Here is a 6859-nt window from a genome sequence, read left to right on the forward strand (position 1 = left end):
TTTGGGGAAATCTTTGATTTTCCTAATAAAATAGTTATAACTTAATCATAATGATACTGATTCTAAGAATTTAAATATAACCTAGAATATCTTCACATTCGGGCTTCTCTTTCCTCCTTCCTTGGAGGGGCCTTTAAACAAGAGAGGGGCAACGAAAAGCTGGAAGAGCTAGGAAGATCTGTTAGGGAGTGTGTTGTGTCTAAGAGAGGCTCATAGATGTAAAGGGCACAGAAAGGCACACAGATGCATATGTATGTTTACTGGATAATCTTCAGGGTGGTGTTGCTAGGCCTAGCTCTGCTATCCTATGTATTTATAGAACTTGATCATAGGCCAGAACAGCAGGGTAATTATAGAAATATTAGCATATATGCAAATCAGGTAACCTATATACGCTGAATGGAAGCAGATTATTATTTATTTCTCTCCCCCTCTCTCCTTCTCTGGTATCAGCTCTGGCTTCTCAGAGCCGCACACCAGCAATTATCTGACATTATAAGAGGGGGTTGTAGCCCCAGAGGAGGGGGCTGAGGGGAATAGGACAAGGAAAAAAAAAAACCTGCAGGCGGGTTTTATCTCGTTTTACTCAATGTTATTCTGTGAAGCCTAGGGAGGGGCTCAGTGAGAATATTTTGAATTAACAAAGGGAGGGATGGGGAGAGACAGAGACCTGAGGACAGAGACAGATGAAGCCAGGAAATCTATGAAGCAATGACAGAGATGGAGAGAGGCAGATCCACAGTTCAAGAGAGTGGAGAAGCCAGGAACAGAGTGGTGAACTCACACAGAGTCACTCAGAATCTGGATCTCAGAGAAAACAAGGATCTGGAAGCCAGAGGGATGAGTTCTCTAGGTTCACTCAGGCTTGGGCTTGGGGCAGCCTGCGGGCTCAGGCCTTCCCCAGTGGTCTGCTGGCTCCAGAGCCCAACCCAAGGACAGTACCAAGTCCTCTGCCCTCTTTCCACCACTTAGTAAATGGTCAAGGGACCTGAGCAGAAGCATCATTTACTCCAGCCACCACAGGGTAAGCATAAACAGCGTGAAGAAAGCAATGGCAATCTTAACTTTGTCATGGCTTTTCCTTCATATTGCTCCCATCGCTTGCCCTGCTGAGCTGGGCACCTCTTCCTTTCCTTTGCCTTGCTGGGTGGGATTCTGCTGGCGCATGGCTGCCATGGACCAGTGGCTGGGATTTCAGAGCCTCACTTACATCCTTCCTTCCTTCTCCACCTCCCTTTCTCACGCCAGGGGCTGAGCCGGGAGCCCTCCATCTCCTGTCTCCTCTCCTCTCCTCTCCCGGGTTGTGCAGCCATCAGCCCATTCAGTCTCTGGCTCCCCCCTCCCCCCTCCCACGCCCACCCCTCCCCGCTAGACCTCCACAGGCTGCCTAGGTCTCTAGGGGGTCAGTCACACCACTGCCTCCCTTTGTGCATTCTGCACCTCTTTTACTGACACTTCTTATACCAGATCCACGCTTGGGAAGTAGGACCTTCACAGTCGTCATTGCTTTTCCTTCATATTGTTCCATGGCTTGCCCTGCTGAGTTGGGTACCCCTTCCTCTGCCTTGCTGGATGGGATTCTGCTAGCACATGGCTGCCAATAGATCAGCAGCTGGGATTTCAGAGCCTCACCTATATCCTTCCGTCCACTCCACTCAGAAGGAGCCTCCAGCCCCCAGGGACATTAAGGAAGTATCTTTGTTTGGTCCCAAAGCCCTTTTATGTCCCTAGATATTCCTGTATCTCCATCATGTTTCTCCAGGTACCACTTGTAATGTGGCAATCTAGCTGTCCCTTAACTACAACAACAACTTTGCCCACGTGAGGAAAACTTCAAAGGAGACAATGTAGGGGAGGGGGTATTAGCAAATCTGTGGCAGAGTCCACTCGCCAAAACACCTGCTCTCCAGTCATACAACGAAGAAGAGGAAGGGTCCCTGAGAGAAACAGAGACAGACACCCAGAGAGACAGCTGCCAAAAGACTGCAAGGAAACAAAATCTCAATGTTGTACTTAGATTTTTACCCCCAAATGAAAATGTGTTGTCACATAGATATATCTAGACCAGCAAAATGGATAGGCTTTATCTCCAGTGACCTCTGCATCTACACTATGCATTTATTTTTGTATCTGCTCCTGGATCTGGCTGTGTTTCTCTGTGGCCATATGATTCAGAACAGTAAAAAGAACTAAAGAGGCAGTGAGAGAAAGAGCAGAGAGAGAAACTGAGAGAGTGCTGAGAGGCGGAGACCGCCTCAGAGACAGATGCCTTCGCGAGTGAAAGAGCTAGGTGCTAAGAGGCACCAGAAAGCCAGTCAAGAACAGGGAAGACCAGAGAGTGAAGTCGGCCAGCCCCAGGGGCTGCACTTTGCATTCTCTATCCCGCATTAGAGACTGGGGATGTGGTCCTCAGTTCTTCCTGTTTCTTCCCCAGGCTCAGCCCAAAATTGGTGAGTAGATTTGCAGCTTCCTCAGGCACATCCTTCGGCGTGCTCCTGGAGTCATTTGAACAACGGATCAAATCCTTCCCAGGGCTGCCCACTTAGATACCCATCTCCTGGCAGCCTGGCATTCTACGACGGGGACTTGGATGGGGACTTGCCTGCCATGGAGACTCGCCTGTGAGTGTTTCTCTTTTGAACGAGAGGCACTTTCCTGCTTCTGTGGTTCTCCTGTTACAATAACTGAGCTCCAAACCTATGGAGCTCTGTGTGTGCACCAAAATAGCTCTTATCTTCTCTTTAACAAATTTAATCTCTCTGGCAACCCCATTGGACATCCATAATTGCACATTACCCGGTATGGTTGTTAGGAGCTGTGTATGGAGTGGATTTGCGTATGGCACGAAAGGGTTTATGTTTTTATCCAGCACAGTCTATGTGTACCATCACCTACCAGCTGTCAGGCTCCACCATCCATTGGCCAGGCATGTCTGGCCACCACTGCTACAGCCCAGGGCATCCTCCAAACCCAGAACTTCTGAGGTACAAATCAGATCGCTTTCTACCCCCAAAGATCCCCCCTAAAGCTGCCAAAATCTCCCCTTTTGATGGGCTGATAATATGTCAGATACATCTGGTTGTCTCACAAACCAGTCTTTCCCCACAGAATTCCCATGGCACCAAACAATCACAGCTGCCCTGGAAAGGAGACAGACCTTGCCACAGAGACGTGGTCTAGTATGCCAGCTTGATAACAATACCCAGGAGCTGGAGAGAGATTTTCTCCTTGACATCTCCCTACTTGTCCATTGGTACCTATATCTGTATACATATGTTACTTTTATTCTTAGAATGGTACACATCTCCTCTGCTCATTTTCACAAAAATAATGGTCTCCATGTGGGCACCTGGCCAAACACCCGCACTGTGTGGGATACGTGCGGCACGGAATACATCCTGCCACACATATTGCATGCCCGCTTTATACTCTAACACGGTGCCATTTTCTTGGTGCAGTGCCCGTTTCTGTCTGCCTCACAGAGGGTTCTTTAGGTCTGATGCTCATTTCTGGGGCTCAGGCTCTGGGGTTTGGGCTGGATCCCTCAGCCAAACAAGCAGCCAGTATTCCCCACCTTAGGAGCCCCAATAACGGTAGTCCCGGCAGAGCTGCTGAACTCTCGGCGGCTGTGTGCGCGGCTGTGGCCGTGCCCGCTGGTGAGGCCAGGCAGGCTCCCTCCCCACCGCCTGACGCTCCTCAGGGTCCCCACTGCGAGGGGTCGAGTCAGCACTGAGACCCCCCCTGGGCCGCCCTGTGTGCAAAAGTAGGTTTGTGTGTCTGTTCGCGGGGTGCTGGTTGGTGGGTGTGTCCTAGGATCACACACACGTCCATCTGACCACGCTCTGTGAGTGCTGTGTGGTTCGGGGCTGTGTGTGTGACATTCGTTGATCTGGGGGTTTGTTGGGGTGTGCAGCGCACGCCTTTGAGTTGGCTGTGGCTCGGCGTGCGTGAGGCTTGCGGACCGTGGTCTGCGAGCCCCTGGATCCCAGTGTGTGTGAACCTGTGGCTTGTGTGTGTGAGTTGCGGGTCCCCGGGCCGGGCAGAAGCCAGGCGGGAGCACGCCGGTGCGGCCCCAGCCAGCGTCCCTGCCTCTCCTCTGCGCTGTCGCGGGCAGCTGCGGTTCCGGCTCCCGCTTCCGACAAAGTCCGAGCTCCGCAGCGGCGCGGGACGCGGACTCGCCGGGCGGGGTGGAGGCGGCTCCGGGCGGGAAGGGCGAGACGTGCGGGACCCTTGCTGCTTCCCCGGGGCGGGACCGCGGACGCCTCCCGACGCGAGAGCCGCACGGCCGCGGGCGCCCGGGAGAGGAAACGAAAGCCCGGGAAGAGCCGAGAAAATAGAGCATCGGGAACAGAGAAGGGAAAACAAAATCTATCTGAAAAGAAACCGGACGTTAAAAGAGAGAAAATAACACTAAATGATTTTTTTAAAAAAGGAAACATACCCAAGGCATTTAAAATGTTAAACTAAATAATAGAACGGCAGGGAAACAAAATGGAAAAGAAGAGACTCCAAGACCCCCGAGGGGAATGGGGGCCTAGACGGAGCGACGCGGCGTTTGAGAGTTTCGGGGATCCGGACGGCTGCGCCCGCCGGAGCCGAACCCGCGGGGCCTCCTGCGCTCTCCCGCCCGCTCCCCGGACCCGGGTCCGGCGAAAAGCCCCGCTCGAAGGTCTGTTAGTCACTACTGCCCGCCGCCCGCAGCGGTGGCACGGAGGACCGCCTCTGCCCCCCATCTCCGCTACTGAACCCACCCCGCCAGAAATAAAACCAAGAAAGATCCTCCGATTCCCCCCACCCCCCAACTGGCAGGGTCAGTTCTCCCTAAGGCTCTTGTTCTTGGCCGCGAGGCCCTTTTAGATGTCCCTCTGGGTTCGTGGCGCCAAGCGGAGCCTGGGGAAAACAGGTCTGTTGAGAGCGTGGGGGCTTGAGCCTTGGGGATCCTTGCCCGCGCCCACTCCCTGCCCCAACTTCGGGGCCCAGTCCCAGGCGGGAAGTCCTGCACTGGGGTGCAGGACGAGGGGCTGAGTAATGAATAACCAGGAGACGCTAGGGTGTAAGGGGAGCCTAGGCAGACAAGGAGAGCCAAGGTGAGGAAAGAGGGGGCCAAAAATTGGGCGGGTAAAAGAGGAAGCAAGCGATGCGGGAGAGAAGGAAACACAGAGATAAATAAAGGCAAAAAGGAAGACGGAGAACGGTGGTGGACCGGCAGCCGAGCCGCTCGAGGAGTTTGACCGCAGACCTTGATAGCCTCTTCTCCCCAATGGCTGGGGGCTGTTTCCCTTATCTTCCAAAGCTGCCGAATTCTACCCTTAGACCCTGGGTTTGCAGAGCTGATGGGGAGGCCATAACATGGTAGCCTGAAACAGGCTCCAGAGAATTAGGAACGTGTAGACCATGTTCAAGATGTCTGTGGCTCTCAGAAGCAGAGAAAGGGGATAGAGAGGCTGTGAGGTTGTGGGGCAACTGTAATATCTTAGCGCGCAGAGAGAGTGCCTAAGAGATGCAGCTGGCAAGCTCCAGTCCTCCAGATCAAGGTGCAGAGCCATTTCTGGAGTCTCAGCCACCAAGAGGCTGTCCCGGTTCACAGCTCACCCGTAAGCACCAACTGACTTCAGTGTCATCAGACTCAGGGGCCATTTCACGCTCAGAACACCTGAATACACAGGGACACTAGTCTCTCCCCCAGGCCCCACATCTGTAGACTAGTGGGGAACCTTCTGCTAGGACCAGCTCTGTGGCCTTGACCAAGTTATTTCCTCCTTTATAAAAGGAAAGTCTGGGGCTGGGAGTCTCCAGTCCTTCCAATGGAAAGATGATCAGAGCCAGGAAGGAATGTGACCAACCCAGGTTTGAAGGTCAAACAGTCTCACCCCAGAACATTTTGGACTTCATCAGTAAACATACTGTGTATTAATTTTCAGTAGTGCGGGGGCCAACTTGAGAGAAAGCCTCCAGCTGTGGGGGTGGGAGGTGAGGAGTAGGCTACTTCTGTGGAAGAAACCCAGGAGAACAGAGAGCAAGAGGACCTCCCAGGAGGGTGAATAACAAGGCTGGGTGCTCTGAGCAGAGGATGACATAAGGGCAGGACAGCGTGATGGAGGGTGCAAGGTGGTGGGAAGAGCAGTCTGCAATGGCAGCCCAGCCACTTAACTGACTGTGTGACTCTAGGCCAGTTTTTTTTTTTTTTTTTTTTTTTTTTTTTATTAGTTGGAGGCTAATTACTTTACTAGGCCAGTTATTTGAACTCTCTGAGCCTCTGTCCTGAACAGGTCACATGGAGGAGAGGAAACATACTTCCTTGGGTTGTGAACTCAGTAAATTAATGCAAGCAATGTGTATCTGTTTGGCCCCTCATAGACACTCAAGAAATAGTAACTTTCTTCCAATCCAGGATTGTTATGTCAATTTTTTGACTTTCATGTTTGCTGAGGGAAGGGGGGTCTTAGAAAGTGGGGACTGGCTGTAGCTTGCTGCTTCTTACTCTGCCTTCTTGTTTTACTCAGTCTACAAATCCTTGTGTCAGCCTCAAATTATCTCAAACAAATACATACATAACTGTCGGTTTTTAAAACAATGATACTAAAATAAAATAAAACATACCTCAGTGCATTGAAGGAGCCTGAAATAAAAGGCTGTACAAGTGGAGTTCATCCTGGAACCGCCACCAGTTAAGTGCTACATCCTTTACAATTTAATATACTCAAAAGTGTTGGAATTTCTCTTTGTGACTGAATAATTTGTGCTGCCTTTCTATATGCCCTGCCCCCCCTTTCTTACTTACATATTTATTTTCAAAGAATTGTGGAGATTCTATGTATGGAAAAATACATATTTGACTATTTTATTTTGTTCTTTAATC

The sequence above is a fragment of the Odocoileus virginianus genome, chromosome 5 (genome assembly GCF_023699985.2).
Source record: "Odocoileus virginianus isolate 20LAN1187 ecotype Illinois chromosome 5, Ovbor_1.2, whole genome shotgun sequence".
Lineage (NCBI taxonomy): Eukaryota > Metazoa > Chordata > Mammalia > Artiodactyla > Cervidae > Odocoileus > Odocoileus virginianus.